The 16,958-nt window shown below is 35.7% G+C and overlaps 1 protein-coding gene across 3 annotated transcripts in view; it reads right to left on the reverse strand.

The window, feature by feature from the left end:
* LOC661046 (uncharacterized protein) overlaps nucleotides 1-16,012 on the reverse strand; it is a 110,020-nt gene extending 94,008 nt beyond the window's left edge. For all 3 annotated transcript variants that reach the window (XM_064356670.1, XM_015980005.2, XM_064356669.1), the window contains exon 1: nucleotides 15,642-16,012. The gene's annotated coding sequence lies outside the window, so the exon portion shown is untranslated. The remainder of the gene's footprint in view (nucleotides 1-15,641) is intronic.
* Between the last annotated feature and the right edge of the window lie 946 nt (nucleotides 16,013-16,958).

Genomic DNA, 16,958 nt, shown 5'->3' on the forward strand with positions numbered 1-16,958 from the left:
TGGTGGTCGAGACAACCTCGCACAGATGTTAAAGTCCTGAGATAATTTAAGAACTTAACATCATAAATGTAACAATTATGGTCCAAAACGCGCCGGCCCGCCAAAGGCTAAATGATTGGGGTTATTCACATCGTCTGGCACCTCAAGACGACTCAAATTACATATTCAGCAATATTATGCCGATAAAATGCATAATTTTCTTACAGGGTAAAAGTTACCTTTCTCGTATATTATGTTCCACACGCTCGATAAAATCAATTAAAGTCCACCTAATTACCACACTATCTCCAGACCCCATAAATCTTCTTGGTGTGGACCCAATAAATCATTGGCTTTCAGGAAAAGAAAGTACGCGAGTTGTCAACTTTACTTAATTAAGCACTGACCTGTTAATTGGCTGTTTATCTTTATTGAAGACCTTGTTAAGAAGAGGTAATCAACAACGAAGTCATAATTTGTGAGTTACTATTTATGGTCAGGCTAAATTAACTAAGACTTTAAACAAGATTTTCCACGGCGTACGCAAAAATACGCGATTTTTGTTTACCGCAATGAATTTGCTTATGGACAATGCCTTGGCTTTTTACAGCTGTGGTCAAAGATAATAAAAAGGCACTTGGAGTCCTCGCAATGACCGAAAAACCACAACGTGCATTTTCAAATCTCTGCTCCTTTTGTTCAAAAGTAGCAGAACATTGATTGTTTTACAGTAGGTAGTTAACATAACAGAATGTCCTCTATGGTCAATAAAATGATAAAATTATAATCTGATTATTTTGCTCTTAATTATCAAGAAAAGATGTAAAAAATGTAACTGTTCTTTCACCGACTGTATTTTACGATTACGTTGTAACTATAAAGTTTTCACCTTCGTACCTTGTGTGGGAACCTCAAATTTGACTGCCTAATTATTGGCAGTCGCCGTTTAAATATGTGCCTAGTTATTTTATAATTAAATAACTGGAAGTCAACGCAAAAATAGAAAGGATGTTGGTGGTTTTTGACCCATATGGGAGCACCATCAAGTAAATTACAACCTTATGCCAATATATGCACATCCGATGAAAAATGTAACCACAATGCTGGTGCAATCTTCTGACCATGTGGTGGTGTTGCAAAGAGCGAAATGTGCTGTCTTTGTTGTTCGAGACCGTATTAAAATTTAATGAAGCAACTTTTGTCGACCCCTTTTAATAAATAATTTATAATAATTAACTCCATTACGTTCGAAATTATTCCATTATATCTTAACACTTCTCTTTAACGAACAATTAATGAATCAGCAAATTTTTAAAAGACTTAATAAATTCAACTTAGGGGCACGATGCTTCGAAATTCGTGTAGTACGTGGGTTGCCATCCGAAGAATAAATTGTTTAAAGTGACGGCAATAAAACGTCAATAGAAAAATCTGTAGACAAGAGAAACCGTTGTTTTAACAGCGGCAATCATAATGAACTAATGTCAATATTTGGGTAACATGTCAAGATGTTTGAACTCTGTAATAGCAAATATTTTATAAACTCTTTAGCGCACTTCGCCCAGCTTTTGTGAAGATTTTTATCCGAACATCTCCATTCGACACACGCCGGATTTGGAAAAATCGACTCTGCCTACTTGTTGATTATCCTCGAGGTGAAATCGGCTCTGATTAATTTCATCCCGCTTTCGCGATCTGAAATGTCTCAATTACACCGTTGAATAATTTCACGTGTTGCAAAGAGAAACAATTTACGCATATTTATGACACCCCAAATATGTCCATAATTCAGCCCTTCGACTGAAGGCATCTCCTCTGCAGGGGGACTCAGAAGGGTTGATTCGTTGGTTCCATGAGCGGCTCAGTTTAATCAATTGCGAGTACAGCCGCGCCAAAATCTTGCCCACAGCTTCAGATGCAAAAGAAGCGTGAAAATTTCGGACAAATATAAAATTATGTTCGTTTATTCTATAAGATGTAAATGTAAGGCCCAGAAATTTACAATTCAGAGAAGTTAAAGATACACATCTACAGCCGTCATATATTTTGAGCCGTACATTCCTTTCTCGGTAATTTAAAGACGACCGTAGTGTTTCGCAGTCGGAGATTCTTAAAGATGCACAGGTTAGACGAGGGGATAAAAAAAGGAGGAGAGACCCGGAGTTTACCTGCGAGTGAGATAACATCTCAAATTCCCTTTTGTAATACCACAATCACTATCTTAAACGTGTCATTACCTATTTGAGACGATATTATTCCACCATTTAATAAAAAAACACTCCGCCAGGTGCATTAAATAACGATTCCTTGGCTTCGTTTGGTGATATTACTTTTATCCCATTATTAGCCAATGTAACTGGAAGCAATTTCACAACCACACACACCCAAGTCGGATGTGTCCCCACGAACCCCTCCTATAGCAAATACGTCAACTAATCAAATCATAAGGCCCATTTAACAAAGAAGTTTCGCCCAAAAAGCAACCTTCCCGTATGAAAAAACAGAATTAACTATTCAGCTATCCAACAGAATAATGTTTCGATAATTACAATTTAGACTCCAATCACACTGTACCACAATTTTCGTGTGAACATCAACATTCCAACTCCTACACCATTAATAAATAGCCTAGGGATCATTCTTGCATAATATTTAATTATAGTAAAGATAGATAGACACGAAAATCGTTTTCATCAAGAAGATTTTCTTTCTGAGACATCAAATCATCTACTTCAACCAGTTCGTTTACAATGAGTTGATTAATTGGATCCATAAGAAATTATGTTTCAACTATTGCTTGGTTACTTGGTATAAAGTGAGCCAAACAAAAACCTGTGATGATAGAACAGGAAGTGCTAATCTACCCTACTATTTTGCCTTTCAAGTATAACCATTACCACAGCCATTACTTTATCTGTTCAAAATTAAAACGTTGCTTTATCATTAATTATTACTGTAAACCATACTCACTATAAGTTAATATTAGCATTGTAAAAGTTGCTAAAAAATTCTTGTTCAAAATATGCCCTATAGCAAAAAAATGAAAACTTTGTATTATGCAGTGATTTTGGTGAGACAGGCATTTTGGGACCCATTTACTTTTCGATTATATTATCGATTATATTACATCAGAAATTAATTTACAGAATAAAATTGCAAGAAACTGACTTCAGTAGGTGATTATGCGAATAGTCAGTAAACAAACAAAATCTTATTAAAGAGTCAAACACCTAGATCCATTATACAAGTGTTTTGTAAGTTGTTTCATTACGTCTTTACGTTTAGAATACAAGACCACTTTAAATTTGTTACAGTAGAAGCTAATTAATCTATGTACAATTCACGCGAGGTACTTGATGAAAAATTGCTTAATTACAGTTACGACATATGTTGAGAAAATTTCAGTTGAGTGGAAAGAATAATTATATTTTTCGACATGTATGATTAAGATTATTAAAAGAACTAAAATAATGAATACGTCTCCTGAAAATTGACCTAGAGGCATCAAATTTCTGCGACTTGCCTTTGGCAAATTAGTGTTGATGCAGCGAGGAATAAACACTTACATTAATAGACGATTTCTATTATTTATGTTCAATTACAGTGTTTCCCCCGAGTGAGTGTAATTTATCATCTAGTATCGAGTTTTTTGCTATAATCACCTATTACGGGCCGATGAAAGCCGACAAACGGCCTAGATAGGATTTTATGACCACGATATGGGACGAGCGAGTTGACTTATTGATTCGTTTGGATTTCTTTATCTTGGAGCAATTATGTCAATGGGGCGCTTTAATTAGGTATTTGGAGGATTTGAGAAGATATGGAAAAGGATGATGCAATCTTTGTGTAGTCGAACAAGCAATTAACTTATGCAAACACAATGGAGAATCGACGAAATGACTTAATTTGTTTTGGAAATGTGGATATTGGCGACGTTGAAAACAAAATCGACAGCAGTTTTTGTCGCCGATAGTGGAATGGGGCCATTATGGCATCTCTAAAACAATACCCGATTTAATAAACTAATGCAAAACCGTAGTGGATGGGTGGAGATGAAATGAAACGCGAATGGTGTATACCCCGCGGGCATGGAAAGCGTGAGGGGATATTTAGCCCTACTTCCGCAAACCCCTTTGCAACCCCTTCCGATTAACTCCGTCCTTGTCTGTCGCTATAATTAATGAAATTTTCACAGGAACTAACTTACTTCACATAAAAGCGTTCTGAATAAATGCATGCGTATGGAATTTCAACTTTAAACTTCTCAACAAATTTCATAAACTATTTCAGCGCTATTAATTTAATAATTATTACCCGTGCTTTAAACGGACAGAAGCTTTTTGTGCGAAAAAATTTCGTCCTCTCGACGTGCACTATCCATGATGAAAACCGTCCATTGAACGAAAAACAAGCGTATAAAATTTGTAAGTGAACATAAAACCAAGTAGAACTAAATTAATAAAGGAAAGAAATTTAGTGTAGTAATAAGGTAATAACATAAAACAAACTTGATATGCTCTGAAATTAAATTCGAAGCGAACAAGAAGTTTTAAACCGGACTGAATTGGAACTGTTACTGAACGGGTTCAGTGTTCGAATCCCGAAATCAATCCAAACACTTCTGATTAACTAGAAAATTGATCGCTGCAATAACAATACCCGCTGGAGAGCAAAACCCTCCAAACAGGATCCAATACGACTGTCAATTTTTATTAAGCCGTTCTGGGCCCAGATTAATTCACAAACGCGTTCCCCATTACCCATTACGCTAATTAACTGGACCATCGCACGAAATTTACCTCGGATAGGAGGAAAAATTACTTTCCTGCATTGCTGCTCCATAACAATAAAATCTGCTTTCCCTCTCTTACCTACGCCAATTGGCGCATGGCCGATCACCTGCTCGTCCACCCGACCTCAAAAACAAGCAAATATCCGGAAGATTAAATCCTGAGCTTGATTCAGGCTCAACTCAATTAAATATGTCTAAAATTTACATGAACAGTTTCTCTGCAATCGCTTTTTTGTGTTTTTTTAGAAATTAGGTACTACCTCATAAAGAACCTAATATATTCTCTTGTTTAAAAGCGATTAGTTTAATTGTCAAGGCAAAATTAGTTGAATATTGCTAGTTTATTAGTTTCTGAAATTTATTCGTATATTCAAAAAAGTTAATTAGACTTCACTTAATTTCCAATTAATTAGCAATAGTAATAAAATAAAATACTGCAGACGCGAGTCTAACCTCCAATAGCTGCAGTAGGTAGTTGCTTCGACCATGAAGAACTTAGCAATATATCTTGTGATTATATAGCCACGCACACCTCCTTGTATCATAATTTAAGTAAATTTATTGCATCAGACGATATTAACTTCCAGTTATGCGTTATTAAATCTAATAACCGCCAAATTTTGTTTAAGTACACATCGCAAAATTTGCAAAATTGATTTATCTGAAATACTTTGTTATTGCAATGATCAACACATTGATTTTCCCTGTAGGGTTAAGAATGCTCAACTGTGCCAGATTTGATATATTGGTGGGAACACCTCACTTTATTAAGGCAGCAATAAAAAATAAAACCGGGATGTCATTAAATTTAATATATCTAAAACACTCGTTGCTGAGGAATAACAAACCAGTTTATCATTATTCGTCGCGCTTTAGCTCGGACCTGATTTGAATAATAAATAGAATAGGCACGAGAATGCGCACGCCGTTCATTTCAGTATCAATCAATTGAATTAAGTTGACGTCTGTTCATTCAGTTCAGAACATGGCTTATTGTGGATGACTGAGGCTCGAAGACGTACAATGCCATAGAAGTAAACATCCACGCAACGTATGGTTAATTGTTACTAAATGCTGGGGGGAATTTTATTATGGTACCATTGTCTTGAGGTCTTTCGGAGTTGGTTCAACGCGGTGAGGTGGTTCCAAACCTGTTTTAGAATCACCTGGGTTCCGTTTCAAGACGTTCATTGGTACTGACTTACAGAAAGATAAACACTGAAGGTGCTTGCGAGAAAGCGCACTGCACAAACCAAATTGAAAAAGCCAAATGATATTTATGATCTATATGAACGCGTTAAACAATAATCATTTCATTTACTAGTTATTGCTTAAGGAATGACTTCTTTGTGTCTATAACTTGATTAATTAAGAATATGTCCTAGATCACTCATCACAGGTGAGTTAGGATCCACGCTAGGGCAGTGTCATTTCAGAAATGCTCAAGACGGAAACAATAAAAGCATCCTGACAGGATGGCAATTGTATTGTCACGTTAATTTAAGATTTTAATCAACGTTCCACTACGAATGTTGCGACTAATTCAGAATTATTACCTCTTCAATTCGGTTCAACTTTTTCTCAACTAAAAATAACTCATTTTCAGGAAGCACCACATATTTATTTAATTAATACAATCAACTTGATGCACGAAATTAGGAAGCGGAGACATACGTGCAAGATGTAACTAATTTTAGATAATAAACTTTTAACACTATGAAACAAATGTGAACAATTTGTTGACAACTGGAAAACACATAAAATGAAGAGAACTTGGAGACTTCCTACATTTGAAGGAAGTCTATACTCGTCCTTCCTACTTACTAAGCAAGTAAAAAACGTAGTATATTATAAATTTATGACATGTAACTAGAAATGAACTAATAATAAAAAAGCAGTAGAAGCATAAAATGGTCTTATCCTTTTCACAAAAAATAGTAAAAAAGCGAAAATAATGAAAAATTTGACTGCCAAAACATCACTTGTATACACTGAAAGTTTGTAGTTCCCTTGTAGATAATTGAGCATATGATATTGTATTTGAAAGTATTTTAGTAATGTTCTAACACTGTAAGCATTTTCATATTGTTTCAGATTCACAAAATAATTTCTCCTACTTGAACGCAAATTATTTGGATATACTTTTGCAATTTACCGAAACAATACAAAAATGTTGTCACCTTTATGGTTTAATATAAAAGTCTTTGTAGCCTCGGAACTTGTTTGTATTCATACAGTTTTGACGAGCTCTAGAACGATACCTACGCGGGTTTTGTTCTTTGATTGCCATTGATTTTGTAAATTGAAATTTTTGCACCACGTATCTTAACAGTGTCTTTTGGAATTAGGTTGTACATTTTATTCAAAAACTCATAATACCTTATGGAAATTCTGGTATAATGGTAATTATAGGCGTAACTAGATGTCATTTCTGAGTTTGTGATATGTGGCATGATGAGTGACTATGAATAAAGTTTTGCTTGTTTACTAAACAAACGAATTTCATTTAGAATTAGTTGATTCTAACGGTTGATAAATGATTTCTTGTTTATTTGTCGCCGTGTGAAATGAAAAATATTTACGCAAAAGTCCATCTGCGTCCTGTCCAATTTGCCTTTCGGTAGAGCCGTTTCAATTTGGGTTAGAACAGATAATAACTTGTTATGCTCATTAATTAAAATAAGTATAAATTGTTTGTTTTCCATTTTCGGTTGTTATTACAAATTGAAATCGGTGCGAACGTCAACCATTGATAACTTTTTTGTCTCTCGACGTTATTAAAACTGAAATATTTGAACAGAAATGTAATGGTGTTTCCTAAAAATACAAATTTTAATTACATTCGAAGAATTCCGTAAATTCAGTTATTGCATTAATTATGAAATGTTGGTGCCTCGTGATGTGTGTGTGACAGAGCAGGCAAGTGAAACGTAAAAACACAACACACAAATTCATACATTCGCTAATAAACGAAAGAGAAAAAAAGTAATAAAACATTGTATCGTGGGTCTCAATTAATTTCCAGATGGGAGTGAGTTATTACGAAACCTAATATAAAACAGACATACGAGCATTTAATAAAACTCATCCCAATTTAATCTATTTTAATAGCCGTCATTGTCTGAGTAAGGAATTACAAGTTTAATTAACAACTGTGAAGAATTTTGCTCGCACACACACATTGCGCTATAATTCAATTAAAATTTCTAATTCGTTCGACGGGTAATATCTTTTACGTTCGAATGTAATTACAAGGACCGAGGAGTTGGGGTGGCGAAGGACGGCCCAGTCTTCATAAATTTGTTTACTAAACGCGCTTATCTAACCAATTTATTTGTTTAACGGCATTTTATCTGTGCACTGTTCTGGTCGCACATGTGGCTCCTAAGGAAAGCGCCCCCACATGTAATTGCCGCATGAATATGTATGGAACATTATCTTCTATTGAATTATTTCGTGCATCATTTTGCCGAGATTCATGCTCGAGTCTAGGGCCCAGAATCGATCCTGTTTTAATATAGACATATATTTCAATCTCGACGCCCCTCGCCGTCCCACACATAAATTCAAACGCGAAATGCACCGCATAATAGCCTCCGATTCATTAAACCATTACGCCAATAATTACTCGGCTTTCCTGGAAACGCGAACCCAAAATTCCTGCCCGTTACGACAAAAACTCAACCGGCAATGCTATAATTACCATCATTTCGAGGAGGAGCACTCGTTATTCTCTTATTAATCACACGTGAACTTTGACTGTTTTTTCCGCATCACACTTTCTAAACGGACCAAATTGAGGCTGGCGGCTAGATGGCCTCTTTGCGCCATCCCACAGACTCGTTGCGACACCACGCAGTTATCACTTCGTTCCGATTTTAAATAATTCCATCATTGCATGACAAACATTTCCGCCTTGCGTCCGGAAGTGGTCACGAAATTGTTGTCTGCTACCAAACGTTAACTCGACCTCACACTACCTTTGTCTTAACATCTTTTTCAGGCAATCAGGCCCACCTACGTGACGCCTGTTCAGAAACCTGACATTTTCCACGAATCAAAAACCGAGCTATTAATTCTGCAGAAAATGTGCAAAATGTGCCCACGCAGTTTTCCCCTGTACCACCCATAAAACAAACGTTCTTCAAATAAGCGTAGCCAAAGTTTATGGTTCTGCTACGGTTCAGCGAATATTGTAATAATTTCGGTTTACAATTACAAACATGGTTGTAAACTTACACGTACTGCTTTCTATCCTGTTGCCATTGTTTCGGCTCTCAAAAACCAAAAACAACATTTTTGCCTCCTCAGTTTCTTAATAGCAGGAGAGATTTTGAAACCAAACCGACAGAGTTTCAGTCAATTGAAATTGCATAATTTAGGTTTTGTAGTAACGAACCAAGGAACTATTCACCTCAATCCTCAACGGCGACAAAACAACATACGTCGAGGTTAAAATAAGAAAAATAAAGATTTGCATTAACTTTGGCCAAGTTCCAAACTTGCTCAAGTATGAGAGAGAATTAAAATGCCAACATTAACAATGTAAAACCTTTTGTAAACATCAAACTTTCACAGTATTAGCTTATTGATTACATGCACCGAAACGTATTCCGGTAAAAAAATGTAAAAACCAACACTAATTGAAATAATTTGCTCAGAGCCATATAATTTCAGATTTACAAATTCTGTAGTCGTTTTCGAGCCCATTCAAAATTATGATGCGTAACCCGAAATCCGCATAATCTTTGAATCAGAGTTATCACGACGAAACCTCTAATTCGTGCTCATAAACCGATTATATTTACAAACAGGAATTTTACTTGCCTGATAGAAAGCAAAGTCGAACTACCTTCACCTTAATAGACAATAGTGATTCGTTGAAAACGCGCTGAGAGGAGTTAAAAATGTTAATTAAATTCAACGTCTGGACATATAATTTACATATCTCTTCATCAGCACTATAAAGGAAACAATTACAAATTATATGATGCATTTAAAAGAGAAATACTCTTACTGAAGTGCCACATTTTGGGAACATTTACCCGAACGTGGTTCAATAAAATTGTTACGGCACAGTAAGATGGACTTTTTTATCCATAATTTTAGCACCGTTCGATTTTAATTGATTTAAATTCTATTAGTTTTTCTTTTCCACATAATAAAAACAAGACTGTGGAATACATAATGAGCGTCAGACTTAATTAGAAGAACGGGATTCAACATAACCAAAACAACAAAAGGTAGCAACTACCGTATGTCAATTTTTGTCTGATTACCCATGCATATAAAAATGTTAAAAGTTAGGCGGTAATCCTGTCCAACCAGTTCAAGCTTTTTTAGTTTAACTAATGGCAAAGACAAGCCCATATTAAGTTGAAAATAATTACAGCCTTTCGTTTAATTTGTGACCAGGTGAAAAACGTTCTTCATTCTGTGATGTCAAAAAGCAGACAATTGCGAATTAACCATGAACCCATGAGTCAGGACGTGGCCTCTAACCGGCTCATAATATTTTTCAGCAATTACAAAGAAAACAGAAATCTACTGCAGGTCGTTGGAATAAAAACACTTTTTTAAATATGCAAATCTATGTACATGTAATTACCGAAATGGTGATACATCTAACAAAGATTTAATCGGTTGTGGAAAAGTATTATTTCTATTTTAATGCAAATTGGGTAGAAATAAATAACCTCTTTTTAATATCTAAACGGTCAAATCTGGTAACAAGTTTTGGTAAAATCCTTGAACACTTTCGTGCGTTCTGGAAAAAATTTAAGTCTTCTTTTGGTTACTTTAAAAATACCTAAATGTGATTTTTTAAACCATTTCTACACACATGTGCTGTACGCAATAATATTAACAACGCAAAGGTGTATCTATTATTATTTACTTACTGCATGAATATATATCAAAATTTTTATTAATTTATTTTATCGCGGAAATACACCTATTTAGATAAGTCAAATTATGTATTTGTACCTTTAACTAAACCTTGAATTATGATAACGAGGTACAAAGGTAAAACTCGATGTGAATCTGTTAACAAACGTCTTGGGCTGACTACAGATGTCTTCCTCGTGGTACTAATTTAAACAAGATAGATTCTTTATAGTGTGATAACAACGTATAATCTCTCTCTCTTGTTTAAAGAAATAGAAAAATTTGTCATTAAAGGTTCAAGTTGTAACACAGATTTTGAAATATTTCCGATATTTTCTTTTGTTGAGTTACTAGGATCCTAGTAAAAATATGTTGTCTTACAAACACCACAAAAATTAACACTTCGCTACATATTTGATTTATCCTTGTAATTAGTCAATAATTGGTAAAAGCAGGAAATTATTTCAATATTTTAGGTTTACTTAGTTTTCTTCTGGTTCCACATTCCCGAAAATAGTTTTTGCTTGAATTAGCAAATTTAGATTCGTGTCTTAACCAAAAATTATTTTCCTCTCTGGCTATTAAAAATAAGGAAACGGTATAAACGAGTTATTATCCTTATTATAGTAAGTACAGTAAAACCTCTCAACAACGGACACCGATCGTTAATTGTCCGTTGTGCAGAGGTGTCCGATAATGGGAGGTTGGAAATTTTAGTATAGGTTTTGTTACGTTCCCACAAAAACGTCCGTTATAAAGAGGTGTCCGTTATTCGGAGATGTCCATTAATGGAGGTGTCACTGTATGTAGTAGGTACATATCACCAACTGAACAATCCTATCGATATTTGTGCGTTTTGTGATTGAGTAAACTAGTACAAAAGTACTAGCTCCTAAACTTAACCATTCAAAATAGGCAAACGAATCCGATCCCTCGCCTTGCGTCTGTGTCCTGTGTAAAGTTGACGTCACACTGCAGCCGTCTAGCGACCGTGGCCACCAAGTCGACCAAGTCGACTAAGACAAGATTATAAATAACCCCATGGTGTAGAAAAAGCGTGGTCGAAGCGAGGAGACAGGCGTTCCAGCATTATCCGCAGACGACCGCATCCTCCAACTAGGTGCATTTTACATATCGTGTGCCACAGGTTGGAACTCCAAATAGATACATTTACAAAACCGACCGAGCCCAATTCGAAACACATACATATACAGCCTCTTTGGGAAAAACCTCTCGTCTAGGAAAAGGTTTAACAATTTACGACAAATACCGTGACGCAGAATTTAATGGAACTGAATCGCATTCGACTTTATGTCGACGTGCTACCCGGATTGGATAGGCCCGAATCGAAACGGCTGATTTGCATTCCAGTTTATAGGGGCTTTCCACATAAAAATATGATGAAATAAGTGAATTTTTAAATTGGACTCGCCTCCTATATACGATACTCATCACGTGAGGAGAACCCGTAATCTTACCATACATACTTCGGTAAGTATACCATAGACCAACCACAGCTCTCATTGGATTTATTGCTCTATACTTACAAAACTTAACTATTCCAACTATATCTCCCGAACCAACAACTTGCAAATATCGATTGGGTTGGTGGCTCGCAATTACCACGACTACAATTTTTTTCAGAACTGTCTTCAGACAGTTGAGTAATTCCAAGCAAAACAATAACTTTTTTTGTTAATTGAAAACCATAATTTGAACCTAAAATCGCCTCCGTAATTTGAAATCTTGTTCCGAGTAATACACAGGCTAGCGTTCTTTATTTAACAAAACTTCTCTAACTGCAATAAGAATGAGTAGTTTGAAACTTGCAACTCACTTTGTTTAAATATGATTTCTTCCAACACGAGGAAAAAGTTGATGCAACAAGCGCAATATAAAACAACATCTAAATTTCCTGCAAATCCACCAAGAGGGATATTACCGTTGCCTTATTTAAGCTCAATTTCGATTTAGAGCCAGTCGTCGTCACATTTATTCCGATATTTTACAAGCAAAATATTAAAAACGGGTAAAGTGTCGTTCAACAGCACGCGAGACATGCAGACTGGATTCACATAAAAAAACGTCTTTATCAATGTTTTGGGTCGAGCCTGAGTGATAAGCAAGAGAAGTCGCGGTAACTGGCAAATGTAAACAAACCAGCGTGCAATCAGCAATGTCAGTCGGGCCGATAACGCGAGGGTCCCATGTGGCCCAAGTCCCATTCAATCAGGGGCGATATCGATCCGGGAGCACTCAATGAAACGGACACTCGACAAATAAATATACTACCTAGAAGACGTAGAAATGCAAAAAGAAACAATTTCTAAATGACACAAAGGTGCAATTAGACAGATATTTGTGACCTAAACATCATTAGTTTTATTATTCAACCATAGTATATCTTCAACTCTTATACTCTCCAACAAATTTAAATATATTTTCTCTACTTTAGACGAAAAAATTGTTTTATTTTCAAGAGTGTTGAATGTAAAAAACCTGTTTTAATTTCTGTTGAAAGGATTTTGAAAAAATCACTTGAAATTTTGAAAATATTTTTTCTTAGACGGTGTTATAAGTTCTTTCGTTGGAACGCCCAAGCAATGATTTTTAATCGATGAGTGTAATAAAATTGGTCATTTTTGGTTAGCAACAAATAAATAAAAAAAACCTATTTCTCTGCACTCTAAAAAGACTATTTATGTAATTGGGATCTGGTCTAATCAGATTTAGTAACCAAAATAAGATATAGATACAACATAAAATAATCAATAATAATCAATAAGATAAGTAAAACGGTAACAAGGTAAGCAAGTTTAACACAATTTTGTAATGCATGCACTCATTTTTAGGTGATAATATACAATTCACTGAAGTAGCTGCATCTGTATCTACAAGTAGATGCCTTTGTTCTAAAATTTAGAGACAGGTACTTACTAGTACTGTAGTTATTATTTACACATATGACATCTGCAAATCTGGTGTTTAGTTTTTATTCCGGAGAGAATAGAACGGAATATGACTGTTTCAGGATTTAGCAGCTATTCTCAGCAATCCTACAAATAGTGCAAATAAGTGTGTAAGTGCTACTTTGCACTGTTTTCTCTGAAGGTACTCGTTCAGGTTTCCTCACACCATCTTGATATACAATTTTTCAACTTTTCGTAGTCTTTCGTACCTTTTTTATTTTCGAATTTGATAATTTAGAAATCATTTACACCCTACTGAACAGCCTTGTAATTAATTAGGTACTTAATTAGATAACAACGTACTAAAAATTGTTCTACCAGTGCCACAGTACCAGAATCTTTAGCAGCTGTGAGATAAAACAATGCAGTTTTACGTATGTAAGGTAGGTATATCTGGTTTCAAATCAAAGAAAAAAAAGTAATAATTTCAAACAAATCTTATTGTTCATAACATCAGTCCACATATATCACTGAATCTTCTTTTGTGTTCAAAACCGCGTGAATAGTTGTCTGAAGCTCTTCATCGTCCAAAAATAGCTTTTTTAGTAGGTAAACAGGGTCACTGGGGATCAGCTCCAGCCTTTTGGGTCGCTGGTTTATTTCTTGCAAACTCCCAATGGTCACACACCGCAGATTCCTGAACAAGTTAAAAAAAGTTTCGACTCCTAGACCGTAAACACCCTGTATGTACCTACTATGTCCAGGTAGATAAATCGATAAAGGCAAATAAACTGCTTACCTTAAAATTAGAAACATTTTGCCCAAAATATTGTTATGTATTAAAAAAAAAGAATGCGGAACAGTAGGTACAATGTATAGTATGGTCCAAATCTCGAAGTTATGCACCTGTCTCGTAGTTTAAACAGTTTTTGCAAGTCTTTTTTATTGTTATTAATAAAACTATGTAAATATTATTTGGTGCATTTTTGGTAGAAAACAAACCTGCTATATTCTATATTTAAATCAGAAATCAGTATCAGTAATATCAGTTACCACTATTTCTCAGACATACAGTCTGTTCAAAAATATTTTTTTTTCAAGACGACTATAAAATTGTATAAAAAAAATTCAAAATGCCTATAGGTATTATACCAGGTAATCAATTTCAAATAAAATCGATTTCAATATAAAATTTTGACTTAGTCAATATATTCTTAACATTAACGGTTTGAAACTAATCATATAATATAGTTTCTGAGTATGTACTGTCATCTCCGTGAAATTTACTGACAAACAATTCATCTTTTTTCGGTATAATTGTTTCGAATCTAGGGTTGTTTCCGATCTGAGCTTAATTTTTTCGTGCATTCTGTCGTTTTTAGATTAAAAGTCTTTGCGTTATTTTGCTGCAAATATAACAACACACAAAGCAAACTAGGCGGCACATAACAAAATTTACTACATGACTTGATGTAGGAAACATTTCTGGACAGTCTCATCATAGCCTTATATACCTAAATTGTGTCACAAAACCTCAAAACCAGTCAAAACTATTAGGAAATTGATTACTTCTTTTTTAATTAATACTATAGTAGGCAAACATTCGGATTCGCGATTATGGTTGAATAACTTCTGATCTCCTTATACATCTGAAAGCTCCCAACTCGTAAAACAAATTATATGTTTATGTTTTTACACTAAAATAAGAACAACGTGAAGCATTAAACAAAAATAAAAATCGTTTATTTAGTAAGTATAAACTTTTCTACTTTTTGTGAGCAAAGCTCCTTACAGCTTAGATCTGCCATTAAACAATTGACTAGACATTAATTCGCTTATAAAACTGAAAGCACAAGAGCTTTTTTCACAGGCATGGATGTTAACACGTGACACAAGCGGATGAATTTCATTGGCGGAGAAACTTAATTTGAAAAACAACCATGTGCTAAGAAAAGTTCGTTCACTACCTATTTGAGCTTTTTAGCATGGTTTTAATCTTTTCGTTTATTTATCTCCAGAACAAGTATTTAGGCACAATTTGAGCAAATAAGTAAAATTAACGACAAACTTACTTTTGTTGAACTGACAAAGTCAGGGTAAAATACTCTCCGAAATAAATCGTAGGAATCGTGCGGTCGTTTCGTCGTCAGACCATGGCACTCAGTCTAGTTTGGCTTGGTGGCGGGCGAGAGAAGTGCCCAAACCCCACGAAATATCCCACAAACAAGCAATCACAGGCGGTCAAAACCGGCACAATCACAAGCGATGTGTGTAGAAAGCAGCAATATTTGTTTATATTTGATTAAAGCACGCGGTCAATAGTCGACGAGGGCTCTAAGTAGCAACTTGCCCTTCGCGCTCCTGAAAGCAACTGAACCGGCGGTCGTCTCTGCGGGCTGTGGAAGCGCTCGTGGCCCGTCGGCCGTCGTCGGTGCCCGAACGCTCACCTGGTGCCAAGTGCGGCCGTGTGGCGTCCACGGTGGAACCGTCAAGAACCACTCTTCGAGTGCTGGAATTTATCGGGTCAGCGGGAGGCGGTGCACTATTCGCGATTGCGCGCACACATTGCCAGTAGAATTCCAATTCCAAGTAGAGTATGTGAGGAGGTTGGGCTCGATGAAGACAGGTGACAAATCAGTGGGGTTTGATTGGCCCCCGGCGGAGGTATCGGTGCGGCCTTCTTCGTGGTCACCTGCAGGAGCCCGCGACTATGGTCAGCATCAATGCGTAATCAGCTGCCAGTCGGCCGAAGGCACATAAATGATGAATTCGGCCAACTGAGACGCATTCATCACTTATGGATCTAATGCTATCCATTATTACGCTAAAACTTCTCCAACACACTAACTAATGCCATAAATTTTAGATAAAACACACATATATCTCCGGAATATCCCGACGACGACTAATACATAACGTTGCAGAACTAATTTCGGGACAAATCCTGTCGCCCTGTCCCGGAGCGAACACGCGTTCGCCTCGACATCCAAAGGCCGCTTCTTTATGCATTATTCCAAAGGAAAACACCAGAATTCATAAATAAGCTCACCTGTCAAACTGGACGAAAGATCAGAGAAATAGATCTGTTTAAAGGTTTTGCTTATTTTAATTTGCAAATAAGCGAAGCATTATTCATAATGGACCGAGATGAATAAGGAATTCTTCATCAAGAACATGGTTTATACACAGTGCAATTATCAATTCATAATGGAATAGTACTATGTAATGTAATAGTCTATACAATCATAAGCATGCACTCATGGTAATTTTCACACCAGAATTTTACTTTAGAAACACCTGCCCACTGACCCTACTCTGATGTATCTTTTTTTAATATTTTTTAATAAAAATAGATATAGTACTTTCCTCGTCTATTCATTTTTGAAAAA

This window comes from Tribolium castaneum, chromosome 5, assembly GCF_031307605.1.
Source record: "Tribolium castaneum strain GA2 chromosome 5, icTriCast1.1, whole genome shotgun sequence".
Classification (NCBI taxonomy): Eukaryota; Metazoa; Arthropoda; class Insecta; order Coleoptera; family Tenebrionidae; genus Tribolium; species Tribolium castaneum.